We start from the raw sequence: 22,799 nt of genomic DNA, 5'->3' as shown, positions 1-22,799 counted from the left end.
TTTAGCGGCAAAATATGTTTTAAGAAGATCACCGCCAGGGTCAGCATCAGTCATCGGGAGTCAGAGTATGCAGTACTCATGACTTGTTTATGGACTATGAGGATGTAACACCAAGATGCTGTTCTCTTAAGGTAGGAGCAATGTTGCTGCAGAAGCTGAGTAGCACTGTGGTGTAGTGGTTATGATACAAAACTGTTGCATGGAGGGTTGTGAGTTCAAAACTCATCTGGACTGTACACTTTTAATTTCTACATTCAGTTAAAGTACATTCTAGAAGTATCCACAAATGTCAAGCATCATTGTACTGGAATATTCTGTAGCTGTATATATACTGCATGTGTTCTGGCTGGAGGCAGTTTGCTCCATGCTCTTGTATGTGCAAGTGCTGAATAAACATTTGTTAAGTGAAGTTAGTGTTCATCATTCATCTAATTACACCTTCTTCTACATTACAATATTAAGGCATTTTAATGCATTAATAAAGACACTTAAAGCTATAATAGTGACCTGTAAACTATTTACAGTGTATGCAGCAAACAAAATCAAATAGCCATCATTTGTTCATAGACTTAATCACAATTTAAGTTCAACATATGCCAGATCTTACGGTGACACTGCACTTTTTCAGTACCAGTTCCTCTTCATATCAAAACTTTGTCTTTGAGATTTTCTACTGTGATGTAGCTCACATTATCTCTTTTTAGAGACCCACTGTCCCCTCTTTATACATCTTTGAGGTGGTTCTTCTCCTACACAGCAGAGCTGATCTATTTTTTAAAAAAATCATTTTGAACACTCACACAAGACATAAAGAAAACTTTACACTCACCTCTCATCACTTAAAACTGCATGCTCAGACTCCTCAGTATATAGCCATGAAAATTCACAACACAGTAAAAGGGTGTGACATAATGAATAAGAAGGTAAATATTTTAAAAAGCAAGTTCCATGATTTTCTAATTAAATGATGCTACTACTCTGTGGAAGATTTCATGAAGGATGAAGTGATACTTTGAGCTGGATCCCTGAAATGGAATAAAAATTTATGATAGTTGTAGTAGATGTAAATACTCTAAGTTTGACAAATTTTAAGTAAGTAAATTCTCCACAAAGTATTACTGTAAGGGTGACAAAATTTTAAATAAGCAAATTGTAACCTTGATGTGTCTCCTGAATGTAAGACATATGTTCTGAAATTATGTACATTATGAGATGAATAAAACACATACATTATACATTTCACATTTCAACAGCAGACAGCCACTATCCCTTTATTCTACCTGCCTTGATAACATGATTCTATTTCTTTCATGTCTTCATGTGCACTTTCTCCATGTTTTTCACTAATATCCTCAAGATGGTCAGGGAAGAAGACAAGATTGCTATGAAGAAAGTGGATTTTAAGGCTCTTATTGCACCCTAAATTTTTCAGAGCTATCAACATATTTTCCACCCCGCCTAAGAAATTGTCAACCACATTCTTAAATACCATCCAAGCCAGTCATTCTTCTTGTGTTAGTACATTTTCAAATACTTTATCTTTCATCAAACTTCTAATGTTCGGTCCCACAAAATTTCCTCCTTTAAGTTTAGCCTCATATAGAAAAGAAAATTTGGAACATATGTACTTAAAACAATCACTCATCTTAGGTAATGCTTTGAAAAACTGTTTCATGTTTTTCTGTTTAGTATGAAGAGGTAGCAGGGTGATTTTCTCTCATTTCACCAGAGATTCTCTTAACACATTTTTCTCCCCAGGATTCATTGTTGTTCTGGCAGGCCCTTCCATTCTACTCCATTTGATTCATGGGCATGACTACCCCAGAGGCACAGGGAACAAGTAAACTTCATAAGGCCTGAGTGTTGTCCCTGTGGCATTCCTATTACTTTCAGGTCTCCACCTACAATCCATTTGTGTTTTGAATAGTTTAATGACTTCAGCAGCATCTCTATATTTTCATACATTTCTTTTAAGTGCACACAACTTACTGCTGGCACTGAGCCATACTTATTTCCAATGTGTAGAAGTATGCCTTGGGGCTTCTTTCATTAGAATCTATAAATAGCCTCCATTCATTTGTGTTGTATGTAACACCATATTTGATAACACATCTTTCATGTTCTTGTAATAAACAAGAGACCCTTCTGTAGTGAAAAAACTCAAGAAATTCCAACTCTCTTGATTGAAACCAGTAGAATGTTGTGCCCAGGGGAAATAAAAGTTTTTCCTTTAATCACGACCCCAAAATTTGTGCTGCATCTTTTTGAGAGACCCAAAGCCTTTACTGTGTCATTCAGTTTTTCTGGTGTAAACTACTCTGGTTGTCCCTTGTGGGTGTGGAGTCATAATCAGGATCTTAAGTTTCACTTTATGATGATGATGTGGAAGATTCTAAAGTAGTGGGCAGTTCAGGCACGGGAATGTTAGGAACATGTGGTGTGGGTCTTATGACTGATTTTAGGTTTGGATAAACAATTCCTTTCATACTGTGCCTTTTGTGCCCACCAACTTTCACCATACAATAATAGCAATCATCTGCATGGTTTTCTTGTTCTCTCTGTACCACTGGAATCCCAGATGGTAAAGATTCCTTCTTGCCGTATGTCAATTTCCTCAAACCTGCAATGCGTGTATGTCAGTACATGGCACCAAAGTTTTGTTCTGGTGCCCTAACATTCTACTGAAATACGATAGGTATGTTTTTTCATCAAATTAGATTATGTTCTCTCTCCTGCCTTTGAGAGTCAGAGAGCTGCATATGTGACAAAACACATCAGGATCAATCACACATGATATTCATGACAAAGTTGCCATTATTAGGATAATTTGAAATAAACTGCTAACATTGACACAGGTAAATTTTACTTCATATTTATACTCAAATGACTATGATGTGTTTGCGTGCTTCTAACCAACTTGAGAAGTATCAATCTTTACACAGTTGATCATATTGAATCATTTTATGATACATGGCAGTATATATTATATGGAAATTTAAAAATGGCAAACTGTAGGACTTACCGGTATGTAAAAACTGTGGGTGTTAGAAGAAAACAGATTAAATTTTCATAGAGAGAGTTAAAAAATCACTCTAATTGACCCACTTTCATGTAAAGCACTGAAACATCCTTTTAAGCCATCTGTTTCAAATATAACTATGGCTGGAACTGCTCCCACAACCACATTAATTGCAGCTTGGACAGGTTCTTGTGCATGTTTTCTGCACAACTCAGAATTATTACAGAGCTCTTTCCTAATGTTTCTGTCACCATTATTCCACAACATCTATGGTTGGTCAGTGGAATTGATGCATCCTTTCTGTCCCTTGACTATTATCATGGAGCTCAATGACGTCATATCTAATTTGATGCTTCATTCATTGTCGAGGCAGGCTCACCTGCCATCTCAACAACATGAACAGCATGGGTCTCAGATCATGACCACTAAACAGGAGATTCCATATTGTCTGTGTGTCTGTTGTCAAGATTAGACTTTGAAGGTGGTGGAAAATTTGATGGTGGTGTTGCATTGGTCACCTGTCTGTTACCATAGTTAGAATTCCAATGTGGTGTCTGTTTCCTGTTATTTTGGTGCCACTGTTTGCCAAAATTTAAATGCCACAGATTCTATGGGGTCCCACTATAGTTTGCTTGGTACCCCAGGTTAAACTTATTGCTTTCATTTCTTGGATGCCTGTAAAGGGCACCGAGTTCTGTACATTTGCATGACTGTTCTGATTCAGTGGCAGGGGCCTGGCACCACATCATCATCACAGAATCCATTCTAATGCCTGTGGTTTTTTGGCATGCATACTGGGATTCACAGACTTCATACCACTGTTGCCGTTTGCAAATCTACAGTCTATGTGGATTAAGTTGATCGAAAGTAGGACTGAGAGGAAGTATTCCAAATTATCATCTGATATTGTGATTAGGTCCTCATGTATGTTATGCAGTGGTATGACCTCTAAAATCCATAGCACAACTTTATGCATGACAGGGTAGTCCAAGAGTCTTGTCTTGTTAATGTAGACTCCAAGTATTTTCTCAGGCTGCCCTATTTTGGATTATAACTTCAGGGCTAAAAACCTCCTTCTGCAAACATTCCTGGGCAGCTCCTGACCAGTACATGGCCAGCAAGGCCTTCTCAAACATTTTATATGTGGTGCATTTATTGGCAGCATCAGTTGCCCACAGAGCCCCTTCACCCTGAATATATATACTGTGACAAACTGAATTTTCTGCCTTTTATCCCAAGATCCAGGCAGGACACTTTTAAAGGCCTTTATAATGACAATGGAATGTGGGGATTTCTTTTCAGGCAAATATACCTGAAACTTGTGATGTTTCAGTAAGATTATTGCCACTAAGGTTGGTACTGGCCCAACCAATTCATTCATATATTCAGAGTGGAGACTAACTGGTCCTGCTTGATTATGGTAAGCTAGGCAGTAAGGATCACATGACTCATACATTTCATGAATGAGAGCTGCTGTAGGCACAACACGTGCAGTGGTGCCTTCTTTGCCATAACCTTATAGCACAAGTTAGTGACTTAAGTATTAGTCACAGTGGTGTTGAGAAACAGCTGAAATCATTAAAACTGAATAATCCCTGCCAGATTCTATACTGAATTTGTGGCTGAGTTAGCCCCTCTTCAAACAACCGTCCATCATAAATCCCTCAAACAAAAAACCATGCCCGCTTCTTGGAAAAAGGTACAGGTCACACCCATCTACAAGAAGGGAGTAGAAATGATCCACAAAACTACCATCCAATATCTTTGACATTGATTTGTTGGAGAATCTTAGAACATATTATGAACTCAAACATAATGAGGTATCTTGAACAGGATGACCAGCTTAATGCCAATCAGCATGGATTTTGGAAACTTCGATCATGTGAAACCCAACTTGCACTTTTTTCACCTGACATACTTAAAACTTTGGATAAAGGCACTCAGGTAGATCCTGTATTTCTTGATTTCCGAAAACATTTGGCTCAGTACCATGCCTTCACTTATTATCAAAAGTATGATCATATGGTGTATCAAGTGAAATTTGTGGCTGGATTGAGGACTTTTTGGTAGGGAGGACACAGCATGTTATATTGAACGAATAGTCATTATCAGATGTAGAAGTAACTTTGGGTGTGCCACAGGGAAGTGTGTTGGGACCCTTGCTGTTCATGTTTTATATTAAAGACCTTACAGGGAATATTGGTAGTAAAATCAGGTCTTTGCCAATGATGTAGTTATCTATAATAAAGTACTATCTGAAATAAGCTGCATAAATGTTCAGTCAAATCTTTAAAAGATTTCAAATTGGTGCAGACATTGGCAACTTGCTTTAAATGTTCAGAAATGTAAAATTTTGCACTTCACAAAACGAAAAAAAATGTAGTATCCTATGACAATAATGTCAATGAGTCAGTGCTGGAATTGGCCAACTCTTTCTTAAGATAATAGTAATTTTTGTTTGAAAGTAAACAATAAACAAAAAAGACACAAGATGTAATCATAAACAATAATGGATGTTTACAGACAATTTTTTGTTCCTGCATGTTGTGTGTCAGATGTGGCATTCCCTCCTTATCCCACAAGAAGAGTTAAAAGTTTTCTTGAAGGTGTGGCAGTAATTTAACAATCTGCAGATTGTGCAACTTAATGCAATACGACAGCTGCAACAAAGAGACAACCCACAATGAATATGGATAATTTTGGTAAGATGCATGCAGTGTGTTGTGTCACAGAAGATTTCCCTGGTTTCATATCACAATTTACCTTGTAGAAGTCCACCCTCATGTTTTTTACTCATAGATCTGCTTGGTATAGGCCACTGAATAGGCAGGCAGAAGTCATTGTTCAGGAACAGAAAACTATCAGACCATCTAACTTTCATTGCAAAACATTATGTACAGCTGAGAAATGTTCAGATAAAGTATCTCAGGGGGATTGGACAGTTCATCAAAGAGTAATTACTGAAAGGAGACCAGTTGTATCTGATCGCTCATTTTCGAATAATCCACTGCCAACCTCATCATTTTGTCCTGAAACATGTATAAATTACCACGTATATTGTATAAATGGTAAGGAGAAAAGGATTAATGATGGAATCAACATAGATACATACATACAAATAACTTTTACCCAAAAAACAGTAATTGTTTACACACCTTAGCCCTGCACAGCTCAAGAGGCTTCTAACAAGAAGGGGATGATTTTACAAGAAAAAGATGAAACTTCTTGTGGAAATCTAGAGTGTCTAAATTCAAAATTGAAGACATCTACAGATCCACAGTTCATAGAATATGTTAAGAATTACAAGAAGGTGTATCAAAAAGTAATTGCCAAGGCAAAATTTATGAGTAATGACAACTTAATAAGACAGTCTGATACCAAATCAAAAGCCATATGGGGTATTGTGAAGACTGGAACGGGAAAGAGGTGCGAAGACCAGGATATCATTCTCAAAAACACAGAAAATGTCAATATTAAAAAACAAGATTTGCCAAATTACATCAACAATTATTTCATAAATGCAACAACTTCATTAAGCTCAAAATTTGCAAACCAAGAAAAACATGAACTTCCAAAAGCTGCTTGTAGCAAGAGGAGAGGTCCAACAGATGAATATGAAGTGTTCAAATTAATAAAAAGCTTGAAACCTAAAATGTCAGCAGGAGTAGATGAGGTGCCCATTTATATCATAACAATGGCAGCTGGACAAATCACAAGGCCCTTGGCATACATAACCAACTTATCATTTAGTGAAGGAGCATTCCCAGAAAGGATGAAAATGTCAAAAGTGAAGCCATCATTCAAAACAGCAACAAGAATAAGGTAGAAAACTATTGGGCAATATGCCTCCTTCCAGCATTTTCCAAAATAATAGAAAAATTACGGAAGCACAAAATCAATAAATATCTAAATACCCATAAGTTACTAAATAGAAAACAGCATGACTTCCAGGCATGTAAAGATACAGAAACAACACTAATGTGCTACACTGAATAAATAATCAAAAATCTAGAAAAAGACAACAGCGTAGTAGTAATAAATTTAGACCTCTCCAAATCATTTGACATTGTTAATCATGGCATTCTTTTAGAAAAACTGGAAGCATTAGGTATTCATGGGACAGGAAAAATGTGGTTTGAATCATACCTACAAAACAGAACACAGGTTGTAGGACTGATGGAAGACAATCACAAAATAAATTTAGTGTCAGATGCAAAAATGTGGAAATAGCAGTGCCGCAAGGCAGTATTCTTGGTCCCTTATTGTTCCTTGTCTACGTAAATAACTTTCACACCTCAGATGGAGCAGCAAAGACCATACTATTTACAGATGACACAAGTGGGATATAGGTGCACCAAAGCAAATGCTACAAACAACTACTGATCAAGTAATAAAGACTGTCCACACTTGGTTCAATGCAAACCAGTTGACATTAAACGCAAATAAAACAAATTGTATACAGTTTGGGAAAATATGTCAAAATGTAAATCTTGATCTGTTGTTGGGTGACAAGGCCATAGACCGAGTGGCACCAATAAAATTGCTGGGGATTCATGTAGATGAAAATCTTAATTTTAATGATCATGTAATGAAACTTGTGCAGAAACTTAACTTAGCTTGTTTTGCTCTTAGAATTATTGCAAATGTTTGTACTGCAGAGGATGCCAGGATGGTATATTTTGGATATTTTCAGTCTCTGGCAATATACAGAATAATATTTTGGGGTTCCACCACTTGCCATCTAAAACAAATCTTTCTATTACAGAAGAGAGCTATCCGAATAATAACACACAGTCATCCACTGACACAATGCAAACCCTTATTCAACAAGCTTTAAGTTCTAACAATACCCTCCTTATATACATACAAATGTGTTCTATATGTTAAGGCTCACCTTGCATATTTTCAGACAAATGCCGACTTGCATAGCTACAATACTCGAAATAGGACAGCACTCCATACTCAGCGAACAAAAACAACACACACACAAAGGCATGTGAGCCATATGGGTACAAAACTCTGCATCATACTGCCAGCCAACATCAGAAAGTTAGAAGATGAAAACAGATTTTAAGTAGAATTTAAAAAATTTCTACTTGAACAATGTTTTTATTCGGTACATGACTATTTAGGCCAATAAATAATTCTGACAGTGAAACTTCCTGGATGATTAAAACAGTGTGCCTGACTGAGACTCGAACTCGGGACCTTTGCCTTTCGCGGGCAAGTGCTCTACCATCTGAGCTACCGAAGCACGACTCACGCCCGGTCCTCACAGCTTTACTTCTGCCAGTATCTCGTCTCCTACCTTCCAAACTTTACAGAAGCTCTTTCAGGAGTGCTAGTTCTGCAAGTTTCGCAGGAGAGCTTCTGTAAAGTTTGGAAGGTAGGAGACGAGATACTGGCAGAAGTAAAGCTGTGAGGACCGGGCGTTAGTCGTGCTTCGGAAGCTCAGATGGTAGAGCACTTGCCCGCGAAAGGCAAAGGTCCCGAGTTCGAGTCTCGGTCGGGCACACAGTTTTAATCTGCCAGGAAGTTTCATATCAGCGCACACTCCGCTGCAGAGTGAAAATCTCATTCTGGAATTCTGACAATGTTTATATTAAGGCAAAACTGAAAACACTGTCTTTGATCCCCTAAAGTTTCTGTTAATTTTTTAAATCTGATGGACAGCTGTTGAGTGTGGTAAAATGTTTACTGAATTATTGTAGTGGAAATAAGGGCTTCCTGTTTAGGTGAGACAAAATTAAAGCCTTAGGGCAAACAGACTATGCAGTTACAATACTGTTAGTATACATGTATAAAAAGTTGCATTACTGTGTCTTGTATGTCCAAGTGTTATTTTTTGTACATTTTTCTGTACAATTTTGTATGTATTATTCTTTGTACTACTTAATGTAAATTTTTGTATGTTCCTTTTGCACAGATTGTTTCCCATAAATTTACATGTACTTTTGGACAACATTCATACAATATTTATTGTCTACAGATGGATAAATAAATAAATAGAGCATTCACCACCTTCACAACTTTTTTTTCAAATGAGTCATCCTTTTCTTATTACAGTTCATTAAATTATCAATTATGCAAGTAAAAATTACAGAAGAAAAGAAATAATAATATGGAATATCTCAGCTTCCATGTTTGTAAATGCTCAGGATGTCACCTTGTTTCAACTTTTCACGCTGACACAGTGCTAAGCATGTGATCGAATTGTCATGCACCTTTCATTCAGTCAGAGTACAATGTTGTTCTTGCTACTCCCTTACAACAGCTGGACCACATGTGTATGTGTTACCACTCCTATTTGGCATACTCAACAAATGGTACAGAGGCACACTGAGTTGACTGTCAGAATTGAAGTGTAGGCTAAAATATCATGGGACACATCACTCTCATACATAAACATTGCTACAGTGAGTCATTGTACAAACATACAGAATAGGAACAAAAAAAATGTTGCATAAATTTCATTCTCTTTTCCATTTTCTATTTTCTCATAATAATTTATCTTTCAGTTGCCAGTAGAGCCTATTGAATTAACCTCCTCCACCTACAGGTTTCATCTGTTTATCCAGTGGTTTCTTAACTCATCTTTTTCATAAATATATGGGTACTTCATCTTTGCAGTGGTTGCTTTCTGCAATGCCTTCACCATTTCCCTCTTCCAGCGTGACTAGTCAAATAATTTTTGTGCTTCCTAGTAATACTCATTCCCTCATAATAAACAGACTCATTTTGTAAACACAAATTGACTTAGTCTGCTGTACTTCTGTGATGTCCTACCTCTCGCCTCTCTTCCACCTTCTTCCTCCTGCATTTATGCTCTTCCTAATTTTCTTCAATCTGCAATCTTGTCTTTTACTCTGTCTCTTGCTCTTTCTTGTTTCCCAATATACATTCTAACATGCTAAGGTATAGTCCATATAATTTAGCACTTACACTTTTGTGCATCTTGTCTAAATTGTTATTCTCCTTCCACCATATGTGAACACTATTCCTGGCTCCCTTTGTTCTTCCTCTTCATCTTGTTTCTTCTATTCTCTTTCTTCAATAAAATTTTCTTCCTCTCTGAAATTTTCCTCTCCTCACAACTTATGTGCTTCTCTCTTGTTTTCTTTGTAATCAATATTTTATAAAAGGTTGATATTTAATTATTCATTATACCTCAGTTTAATACATGGGTTTTCACAACAGTCAAATTTCATACAACCCATCCCCTCCCCTGCTGCATACTGCCACTTTTGATGTCACTGCCTTCAGTTTATCCACCAAGTTCTAAACAGCTTGCTTTACATGCCTGTTGCTAATTGTGATTTCTCTTCTGCCATTGTAGCTGTTAATCAACAGCTATCTTCACATGATTGTTGCTAAGTGTGATTTCTCTTCTGCCCATGTAGCTGTTAATCTCATTGAAGTCTGCTGCACATGCTCATTGCATGTGATTTCACTTGTGCTTGCATGTGCACTGCAGTTATGTTGCTCTGACTTGCTGTAGATGATCCCTTAAAACTTGCCAAACAATTGTCACTATAATATCTGTAGTTCTTATTCCAATGAGGTCTTACCCATAATTATTGTGTTGTCTTCTCTGCATGTTTTGAGTACCTGATCTGGATTGTCATTATATATCTGTGTGGATCTTGATGCACACTAACCTTCATTTCTTGTACTTTCTTGCTGATAATAACTCCTCCTGTTGTCTTTCTCTTCCTTTCTCCTCCTCCTGTTGTTTGATCTTCTATTATCACCATCCATATATCCTCCACATCCATACCTTCCTCTCTTTCTTGATGGGTTGTTGATGTAATTCATGACCAATTCGTGTATCCTGTTGTTGAAACAGAGCTCCAGTCACTCCACTCACCTCGTAAAACCATTTACATTTTTCCATGGCCCTCATCCTATTAATCTTTGCACTACTTTTGTCAGATTTCCCCACAATTCTGAAATCTTTAGTTCATCATTCAAAAACATATCCATGTGGCAAAACATTTTAAGTATCTTATGACAATAGACTGAAAAGCTGCCTCCATTGTACTCCAGGCTACACGTAAATTCTCTTACTACATTAGCCTGAATTTCTTGAGGCCAAAACTTGTGGATAAACATCTGAACAAACTCCTTCAATTTTTGACATTGATTTTGTACTTTTTATGCCCATTGCTGGTTACCTTCTTTCATGAAACACAAGATGCTTCTATTTTCTTCACTTCATTCCAGTGTTCTGGTAGGTCCCTCTGCAACTGTTGTACAGAATTCATAGGACATACAATTCGTCCTGTTTTGAATTCCAGATTACTAAATTTTTCCTTTTCACAGTACCAGTCAAAGGTCTCATTCAGTACTCCACACATAACAATACTTCTGGTACCTTCTTGTAATTGTTGACCCACATTGTTTATTTCTTGTTGCACCATTGTGGTTCATTCATGCAAAGCTTCTTTCACAATGGTGTTTCCCTGTTTTAAGATGATCTCCTTCATGCTACTCTCTACCAGCTTACCTTGCTCAAATACTTTTGCTTCCACTTGGTCAGCAACATAGATTAAAATTCTCTTCTCTATAGCTCATCCTGACTGTCCCTTTTTAGCCTTGATTTTTCCAGTGAATTTTTGTCTTAGATTTTTTGGTGCTGTTTTCAATCAGACTTTCACTTCTGCAATCACTCCATCCATTGTAGTCTGAATAAATGCAAGTTCATGTTCTAACTGACATAGCTTCCACTGATTTGTTATTGTTTCTGCTTGTAGCTTACTCTGACCTGCCATAACTTTAGATTTTATTTCAACAGCTCTGGCCTGCTTTTATTTCTCCTTCTAGCTTACTCTGACTTGTCTTCACTTCAGCTGTTATTACAGTTTGCCGCACAGGGTAGCTGTGCAGTCTGTCATGGTTTGCGCGGTTGCTCCCGTCGGAGGTTTGAGTCCTCCCTCGAATATGGGTGTGTGTCTTGTCTTTAGCATAAGTTAGTTTAAGTTATAGTAAATAATGTGTAAGCTTAGGGACTGATGACCTCAACAGCTTGGTCCCATAGAACTTACCACAAATTTCCATTTCAGCTTCTAGCTTTCTCTGGCCTGTTTTCATTTTAGTTATGGCTCCCGACAACTGATTTTCTATTCTAGTTTTCATTTCTTTTATCAACTTAGTAACTGCCTCAGCACAACATATTTGTTTATTTTTCACATCAGATCTGCTTCTACCATAGGATTTGCTATAGATGACTAAGTTTCTAATTCAGTTGATCCTTTGCCCCTGTTTCTTCTTGAACAGCATTGTGTCTAACCACCTGTTTAATTTTTTCCACCCACTGATGCCATTCTATTTCCCCCTGAGTTGCCCTGTGCTCTGGTATGCATAAATTTCTGCTTAACTTTATATTCAAAGAATACTGAACTGGTCAAATCACCAGTTGTTTTGTTATTAAAATAACAATGTCCAGCCACAGTTGCAAGATAAAATGATGACAAGCATTATAAATATATGACTGTTTCATCACATAAAATAATAGGTGTTGTTCAATCTCTGTACTATTCTGACACTATCTTCACTGAATCTGTATCAATGTACTCTTTACTATGAAAGATACAGAAATTTCTTTCAACAAAGCTCAACTGCCACTACATTGTATTTAATTAAAGTTTACTGAGCTATTGTCTATTTACAATTTATTTGAATACCAATAAAACATCATTACTACTTTATTCACAACCATCTAACTGGTAACAGCGCACATGATAAATAAACCTGTCTGATACAGAACTGCCTCCTTTTTTCTATGTTGTTGTTGTTGTGGTCTTCAGTCCTGAGACTGGTTTGATGCAGCTCTCCATGCTACTCTATCCTGTGCAAGCTTCTTCATCTCCCAGTACCTACTGCAACCTACATCCTTCTGAATCTGCTTAGTGTATTCATCTCTTGGTCTCCCTCTACGATTTTTACCCTCCACGCTGCCCTCCAATACTAAATTGGTGATCCCTTGATGCCTCAGAACATGTCCTACCAACCGATCCCATCTTCTGGTCAAGTTGTACCACAAACTTCTCTTCTCCCCAATCCTATTCAGTACTTCCTCATTAGTTATGTGATCTACCCATCTAATCTTCAGCATTCTTCTGTAGCACCACATTTCGAAAGCTTCTATTCTCTTCTTGTCCAAACTATTTATCGTCCATGTTTCACTTCCATACATGGCTACACTCCATACAAATACTTTCAGTAATGACTTCCTGACACTTAAATCAATACTTGATGTTAACAAATTTCTCTTCTTCAGAAACTCTTTCCTTGCCATTGCCAGTCTACATTTTATATCCTCTCTACTTCGACCATCATCAGTTATTTTGCTCCCCAAATAGCAAAACTCCTTTACTACTTTAAGTGTCTCATTTCCTAATCTAATTCCATCAGCATCACCCGACTTAATTCGACTACATTCCATTATCCTCGTTTTGCTTTTGTTGATGTTCATCTTATATCCTCCTTTCAAGACACTGTCCATTCCATTCAACTGCTCTTCCAAGTCCTTTGCTGTCTCTGACAGAATTACAATGTCATCGGCGAACCTCAAAGTTTTTATTTCTTCTCCATGGATTTTAATACCTACTCCGAATTTTTCTTTTACTTCCTTTAGTGCTTGCTCAATATACAGATTGAATAACATCGGGGAGAGGCTACAACCCTGTCTTACTCCCTTCCCAACCACTGCTTCCCTTTCATGTCCCTCGACTCTTATAACTGCCATCTGGTTTCTGTACAAATTGTAAATAGCCTTTCGCTCCCTGTATTTTACCCCTGCCACCTTTAGAATTTGAAAGAGAGTATTCCAGTCAACATTGTCAAAAGCTTTCTCTAAGTCTACAAATGCTAGAAACATAGGTTTGCCTTTCCTTAATCTTTCTTCTAAGATAAGTCATAAGGTCAGTATTGCCTCACGTGTTCCAGTGTTTCTACGGAATCCAAACTGATCTTCCCCGAGGTTGGCTTCTATTAGTTTTTCCATTCGTCTGTAAAGAATTCGTGTTAGTATTTTGCAGCTGTGACTTATTAAACTGATAATTCGGTAATTTTCACATCTGTCAACACCTGCTTTCTTTGGGATTGGAATTATTATATTCTTCTTGAAGTCTGAGGGTATTTCGCCTGTTTCATACATCTTGCTCAACAGATGGTAGAGTTTTGTTAGGACTGGCTCTCCCAAGGCCGTCAGTAGTTCCAATGGAATGTTGTCTACTCCGGGGGCCTTGTTTCGACTCAGGTCTTTCAGTGCTCTGTCAAACTCTTCACGCAGTATCGTATCTCCCATTTCATCTTCATCTACATCCTCTTCCATTTCCATAATATTGTCCTCAAGTACTTCGCCCCTGTATAAACCCTCTATATACTCCTTCCACCATTCTGCCTTCCCTTCTTTGCTTAGAACTGGGTTGCAATCTGAGCTCTTGATATTCGTACAAGTGGTTCTCTTCTCTCCAAAGGTCTCTTTAATTTTCCTGTAGGCAGTATCGATCTTACCCCTAGTGAGATAAGCCTCTACATCCTTACATTTGTCCTCTAGCCATCCCTGCTTAGCCATTTTGCACTTCCTGTCAATCTCATTTTTGAGACGTTTGTATTCCTTTTTGCCTGCTTCATTTACTGCATTTTTAAATTTCCTCTTTCATCAATTAAATTCAATATTTCTTCTGTTACCCAAGTATTTCTACTAGACCTCGTCTTTTTACCTACTTGATCCTCTGCTGCCTTCACTACTTCATCCCTCAAAGCTCCCCGTTCTTCTTCTACTGTATTTCTTTCCCCCATTCCTGTCAATTGTTCCCTTATGCTCTCCCTGCAACTCTCTACAACCTCTGGTTCTTTCAGTTTATCCAGGTCCCATCTCATTAAATTCCCACCTTTTTGCAGTTTCTTCAGTTTTAATCTACAGGTCATAACCAATAGATTGTGGTCAGAGTCCACATCTGCCCCTGGAAATGTCCTACAATTTAAAACCTGGTTCCTAAATCTCTGTCTTACCATTATATAATCTATCTGATACCTTTTAGTATCTCCAGGGTTCTTCCATGTATGCAACCTTCTTTCATGATTCTTAAACAAAGTGTTAGCTATGATTAAGTTATGCTCTGTGCAAAATTCTACCAGGCGGCTTCCTCTTTCATTTCTTAGCCCCCAATCCATATTCACCTATTATGTTTCCTTCTCTCCCTTTTCCTACACTCGAATTCCAGTCACCCATGACTATTAAATTTTCGTCTCCCTTCACTATCTGAATAATTTCTTTTATTTCATCATACATATCTTCAATTTCTTCGTCATCTGCAGAGCTAGTTGGCATATAAACTTGTACTACTGTAGTAGGTGTGGGCTTCGTATCTATCTTGGCCACAATAATGCATTCACTATGCTGTTTGTAGTAGCTTACCCGCATTCCTATGTTCCTATTCATTATTAAACCTACTCCTGCATTACCCCTATTTGATTTTGTGTCTATAACCCTGTTGTCACCTGACCAGAAGTCTTGTTCCTCCTGCCACCGAACTTCACTAATTCCCACTATATCTAACTTTAACCTATCCATTTCCCTTTTTAAATTTTCTAACCTACCTGCCCGATTAAGGGATCTGACATTCCGCGCTCCGACCCGTAGAACGCCAGTTTTCTTTCTCCTGATAATGACATCCTCTTGAGTAGTCCCCGCCCGGAGATCCGAATGGGGGACTATTTTACCTCCGGAATATTTTACCCAAGAGGACGCCATCATCATTTAATCATACAGTAAAGCTGCATGTCCTCGGGAAAAATTACAGCTGTAGTTTCCCCTTGCTTTCAGCCGTTCGCAGTACCAGCACAGCAAGGCCGTTTTGGTTATTGTTACAAGGCCAGATAAGTCAATCATCCAGACTGTTGCCCTTGCAACTACTGAAAAGGCTGCTGCCCCTCTTCAGGAACCACACGTTTGTCTGGCCTCTCAACAGATACCCCTCCGTTGTGGTTGCACCTACGGTACGGCTATCTGTATCGCTGAGGCACGCAAGCCTCCCCACCAACAGCAAGGTCCATGGATCATGGGGGGGGCTTTTTCCTATATAGATGATGAAATATGAGAACAAGATCACATACTCAACCCATACAACAAATCATTAATGTAGAATAACAATAATACATTATCATATGCAGTTTATGTGAGTACATATTATTTACTGAATAGTGTCTAAATGTAGTGCATTGATGTCATATAAGAATTTCTATTGTGCATAGATTTATTATTATTTCATTCACTATGAACCAGTTTAAGTTAATATAACATCAAAGCGAATCACACAACAGCAATGATACTACTTGTTCTCTAAAATAAATCAACAATGGAAAATACCAAAATTATCTTCAGTTTCTCACAGTTATTGTGAAGTTAGCTGGTTATACATGTACAGACTGTGTATGGTACTAGACTGCAAGAAAATATACAATGTTTAATTACTTTGTTTAAACTGATTTAGTGATGACCAAAACATTTAAAGTCATCCTAAACACACTTTTGCTTTTATTACAGCTTCTGTCAAAGATATACACTCCTGGAAATGGAAAAAAGAACACATTGACATTGGTGTGTCAGACCCACCATACTTGCTCCGGACACTGCGAGAGGGCTGTACAAGCAATGATCACATGCACGGCACAGCGGACACACCAGGACCCGCGGTGTTGGCCGTCGAATGGCGCTAGCTGTGCAGCATTTGTGCACCGCCGCCGTCAGTGTCAGCCAGTTTGCCGTGGCATACGGAGCTCCATCGCAGTCTTTAACACTGGTAGCATGCCGCGACAGCGTGGACGTGAACCGTATGTGCAGTTGACGGACTTTGAGCGAGGGCGTATAGTGGGCATGCGGGAGGCCGGGTGGACGTACTGCCGAATTGCTCAACACGTGGGGCGTGAGGTCTCCACAGTACATCGATGTTGTCGCCAGTGGTCGGCGGAAGGTGCACATGCCCGTCGACCTGGGACCGGACCGCAGCAACGCACGGATGCACACCAAGACCGTAGGATCCTACGCAGTGCCGTAGGGGACCGCACCGCCACTTCCCAGCAAATTAGGGACACTGTTGCTCCTGGGGTATCGGCGAGGACCATTCGCAACTGTCTCCATGAAGCTGGGCTACGGTCCCGCACACCGTTAGGCCGTCTTCCGCTCACGCCCCAACATCGTGCAGCCCGCCTCCAGTGGTGTCGCGACAGGCGTGAATGGAGGGACGAATGGAGACGTGTTGTCTTCAGCGATGAGAGTCGCTTCTGCCTTGGTGCCAATGATGGTCGTATGCGTGTTTGGCGCCGTGCAGGTGAGCGCCACAATCAGGACTGCATACGACCGAGGCACACAGGGCCAACACCCGGCATCATGGTGTGGGGAGCGATCTCCTACACTGGCCGTACACCACTGGTGATCATCGAGGGGACACTGAATAGTGCACGGTACATCCAAACCGTCATCGAACCCATCGTTCTACCATTCCTAGACCGGCAAGGGAACTTGCTGTTCCAACAGGACAATGCATGTCCGCATGTATCCCGTGCCACCCAACGTGCTCTAGAAGGTGTAAGTCAACTACCCTGGCCAGCAAGATCTCCGGATCTGTCCCCCATTGAGCATGTTTGGGACTGGATGAAGCGTCGTCTCACGCGGTCTGCACGTCCAGCACGAACGCTGGTCCAACTGAGGCGCCAGGTGGAAATGGCATGGCAAGCCGTTCCACAGGACTACATCCAGCATCTCTACGATCATCTCCATGGGAGAATAGCAGCCTGCATTGCTGCGAAAGGTAGATATACACTGTACTAGTGCCGACATTGTGCATGCTCTGTTGCCTGTGTCTATGTGCCTGTGGTTCTGTCAGTGTGATCATGTGATGTATCTGACCCCAGGAATGTGTCAATAAAGTTTCCCCTTCCTGGGACAATGAATTCACGGTGTTCTTATTTCAATTTCCAGGAGTGTATTTACATGACCCTCCTACCTCTAAATGAAGACAGTTAGTTTACTGGACCACTCTGCCTAATGAACCTATCACTGAGATGAGATGGTTACGAAAATAGTGGCATCATGAGTTCAAAGGCATTAAATACTCTGCAAATTAATATGGCAACTATTCTCCTTAAAATAATAGTTTAATATATATTTAACATTTTGAATAAGCCAGGGTAGATTTCAGGATTGATTTGGATGAGATATTTTGTAAAAACATAAATGTTAATGGCAAAAATGAATACCCGCATGATTATGTGTATTTGATTAGCAAAGTGTACACTCATTCAAGACTTAACTTTCCACAATATCTGTACTATACCTTCACAAATAACAAAGCTAAATCTAGTTTGTCTGCCTAATGCAAAAGTCTATGTAACAAGCACTTATTCGTACAAGCAGTTCATTCAGTTGCTACAGTCCATCTGCAGTCTACATAAACCTTCCACTCTGCTGACAAACAAAAATCTTCTTGTGACAACAGTCACATTTATACTCTTCTTTAACTTCTTCTGCCCACCAATTTCCAAATAGAGTCAAAATAGTTATTCAAAATTCCTCAGACTCGACATTGTTGCCATCAGCCATTAAATAATCCTCAATCTCTTGTGGCCTTCTGTTCTTTTCTTGAAATCTTCTTCAAATTAACCCAGCTTTTTCTCACACCAGTCAATCTGACTCTCTTCTTTCTTGATCTGCCTCCATAATCTGTAAATATCTCTATGTACACAATGTCTCAGTTTATAGGTCATTGCCGCATACTAACATGATATCATTACAATCCACAGCAAAATTCGTCATTACATTGCCTATTTCTCAAAATAGTTTTACCTGAACTTATTCCTGTTAGAATTTTTCCTTTTGCACTCTTCTTGGCACATAAAAATCTCAATATTTCTTTGAAGTATTCCTTCCTTCCCCATTACATAAAACATTTCTCCACTAATGTACCATTGTTCTTTATTCATCATCAACTGTCTTCCTTCTCTTTATCTCAATTACAAAATACATATATTAATATTGACATAACAGGACTAGTATTTCATTACATATTTCACAAAATTTGCATTCACATTACAGACAAGTACAATAAAAGTCATACATTTGCAAGTAAAGTTTCATGCATTAATACACTACCATCCACATTTTACATTTTTATTAAAAAAAACTTGTTAAATACATATCCAAGTACTCAAAATGGGATGCAAAGGTATCAACAGAACATGACTGCTGTCAAACCAACATACAGAATTAAACTAAAACTACAAATATGGAATCCTTTTGTGTATTGTGACAGAAGAAAGAGAAGAAATAAAGCAAAGTGCAAGAGGGATTCTTGGTCAGCCACAATTGTTGTCTTACAAAAGAAGGTCAAAAATACTCTGTCAACATTAGCATATTGAATCTAATGATACACATACTTTTTCATTAGATTATTTAAGTAAGTGATATAATTAATGTATTGAAGTACTTTATACCAACACTAGTCATTCCCCTTCCTGTTTCACACACAAATGTATGTTGGCATCAGTATAATCATTCAGCAGTCAACTTCAGGTGCCAGTTCTCTAAATTTTCTTAATAATGTCATCTTCTCTCCAGGGATTCCCATTTGAGTTTACAAAGTGTCTCTGTAATACTTGCACATTAATTGAACCTACTGGTAATGAATCTGGCTACCTGCCTCTGAATCGCTACAATTCCTTCCTTTAATCTGACTTGGTGGGTGTTCCCAGACACTCAAACAGTACTCAAGAGTGGGTGACACTAGTGTTGCATATGTGGTCTCCTTTACAGATGCACCACACTTTTCCAAAGTTCTCCTAATGAACCAAAGTCAATCGTCCTTGTCCCTAGTGCTGTCCTTATGAGCATGTTCCATTTCATATTGCTTTGCAGTGTTATGTGTAGGTACTTAATTGACCTAACTGTGTCAGCAGCATGCTACTAATGCTGTACTTATTTAAGTAAGTGATATAATTAATGTATTTAAGTACTTTGTACCAACACTAGTCATTCCCCTATACAGAGAATAAGAGCAGTCATATCACACTTCCCTGAGGCACTTCTGATGATACCTTTGACTCTTATGAACACTTGCCAACAAAGGCAAGGATAAAATATAACTGAAAACAAAGCAGTATGGGCAAGACAAAAGGGGTGCATATGGCAGCTGGTGCTATGTGGCCTGTTGCTGTCCCATGCCCCATGCAATGCTGAGGCGAAGGTTGTACTGCTGCAGTGGCTTTCCCATCATCCTGAACAATTGTAGCGTGGCTAGCAGAGGCTGACTGAGCAATTTCCAATATCCCCCCCACACACACACACACAACACTCTAATTGCCTGTGGCCGACGACACTTCAAAGAGTCATCCGTAAACATCAGACTCTCACATTGAAGTGCATCTTCACAGACTTCCCTCTCTGAGGCCAGGCAAATAACGTCGTGCACCATGTGATCAGTGTAGGATTTTTGATAGGTAATAGTGACAAGTTTACAATGACAGCTCAACCCATGGAATTCTACAGCCCATTCTTTGTAAGATTGGTTTGGATGTTTCGGCCAACATTAAAATTCTACACAGATAACAATATAACAATGACATGTGTTCTGTCACAGTAATTGGTTGAGAGAAGCTTGTACATTTCATCAAATGATAAGCTGGCTATTTCTTGCAAAGGTGCAAATTGGCACAACAACTGATAAACGCGTAGTGAAAGCCCGGAAAGAAAGAAAGCCCTATACATGTTTGCATCGCCCATGTGAAAAACCTAGAAATATCAGCATAATTGTGTCTCATAGGAATCCCAGTCTCCAGCCATTCATCATATGCTGGAAAGGATGACAGTTGCATTAATAGGAGAGTAACCTGCCATGAGGCTGCAGATGCCATTTGACTGAGAGCATTGGCAAGAGCTTGCTGTTGTTCTGTGAAAGTTTGCTGCTGGGCAGTGATACATTGGAGTGTTTCTTCCATTAAGATGTTTGTTGGGTGACTTAGCACTGATACTGACACATGGAGAAAACATAACCCTCACTTGTTACCAAGTTTGCTATAACAAGAACAAACACAATTTATTGAACGTAGTACTTTATAGAGCTGTATGTATGATACAATGATGTACATTGGACAACAGTAATACTGGTTACAGAATAGGCTGAGCACTCATTTGTGATTGCTTAAACAATACTGTATCTCTGGTGGCTCATTAGAGTGTGCCAGGGGGCTGACCCAGGTGGCCTCTATAAGTCGGTCTGTGATCTGTATAGACATGCGACCTCTGAAATCATGAGTGAAGGTACATCAGTTATATATATAAAATGCCTGAATTCAGTCACATTATATTGTTATGGCAAAGACAGGAAAAGAGAGCAAAATGGATCTAGTAACACAATGTGACATTGAATCTGCTGTTGATGACAATGAGTATGACAACATAATTGTAGACAATATGAATGCTTCAGCACACAAAGATGAATCATGAGCTGAAGGTGATCCTGACAATATTATGGTTAATCCTACTGTTACTACTATAACAAATACTATGGCTAATGCAACAGCTGATCAACTACAAGGTACAACTACTGCACAACTCTCAAGTTTACTGGATATCCTGAAGAGACTGTCATCTGAAATACATGGTGAAATATCCAATATTAATATCAATAGTCCTCCTTATGCAATGAAATGTGTACTAAAAATGAAATGACCACTCTATATAATGAAATATCCACAGACATTTCTTCTAAGTTGCCTGCTGATATATCAGTTAAATTTGATGAATTTTCTGCTAAACTACCAGGTGAAATTTCCACGAAAGATGATGAGTTTTGTCTTGAAATTTCTACACAAATAACAGTTTTGACCACAGGCATATTAAAGTTAACTTTACAGTGTAATATCCTCACAAATGATGTAGCAAATTTGTCTTTGCGCCAAACTACCATAAATACTCAGATAACTGCATTAAAAGATGCAAATATTTACCTTCCAAAATGAAACAAGTATCTGAGGAGCATACATCTATTGCAGAATCTCTACTTAAATTAGGTCTTAAAGTAGATAATCTGAGTACAGGACAACTGGCTAAAATTAAACTGCATTTAGATGTGCAACTAGGGAACTTTGAGAAAGACTACTCTGAGTGGCTTTGTAATAAAGATAAATCTGTAAATGAATGGTTAAATTCTAAGCTGCCACATGTAGTTCAGCAGTTTGTTAATGATACCTTGTCACAAGGAAGTAATTTAGTTGAAGTTGTTAATTTAGAGTTAAAACAGATAAATACCATGGTAGACAAAGATTTGCCACAGTGCCAAGAGCATTTAATGTCACAAGCTAAAGAGATTCAGCAAAAGTTGGTGAAGATTAAGCAATGTGTCAGTCATTTGTTACCCACTGTTGTTAAAGGAGTTGGAAATATTAATCCTGTGTCTTGTGGCAAGGGAATGGAAATAAACTGAATCACACTGGAGTGTCACATGACCATGCATTTTATAGTGAGGGGGCAGTGCCAGAAATGTCATCTATATTAATTGATGAAAGACTACTTAACCACAGGCAGTTTCAAGTACTCATTCCTGAGAAAAAGTTATATATCCTGCCATATTTGTTAAGGCTTTTAAAAGTGTTCTATCCAGGTCGTTGACTGACAAACAAAGGATTCAATACATCACAGATTTCATCCAAGGAAAAGCCACCCTTTGGGCCACTGAAACAGATGAGAATTGCCAAAATTATTTTCAATTTGAGCAGACAT

General features: G+C 38.6%; 1 long non-coding RNA gene across 2 annotated transcripts; it reads right to left on the bottom strand.

Annotated features, from left to right (window-relative positions):
- Positions 1-502: 502 nt before the first annotated feature.
- On the bottom strand, positions 503-6,045 carry LOC126260153 (uncharacterized). Of its 2 annotated transcripts, XR_007546612.1 has the most exons (4): positions 5,783-6,045; positions 5,545-5,679; positions 830-1,025; positions 503-749 (listed from the first exon to the last, which is right to left on the bottom strand). It is a non-coding gene; the product is annotated as an uncharacterized LOC126260153 (long non-coding RNA). The 2 variants fall into 2 exon arrangements; XR_007546611.1 differs by having other exon boundaries at positions 503-1,025.
- Between the last annotated feature and the right edge of the window lie 16,754 nt (positions 6,046-22,799).

This window comes from Schistocerca nitens, chromosome 5 (genome assembly GCF_023898315.1).
Source record: "Schistocerca nitens isolate TAMUIC-IGC-003100 chromosome 5, iqSchNite1.1, whole genome shotgun sequence".
In the NCBI taxonomy this organism is placed as follows: Eukaryota; Metazoa; Arthropoda; class Insecta; order Orthoptera; family Acrididae; genus Schistocerca; species Schistocerca nitens.
The sequence above is the reverse complement of the archived record's forward strand: the minus strand, read 5'-3'. Positions and strand labels throughout refer to the sequence as shown.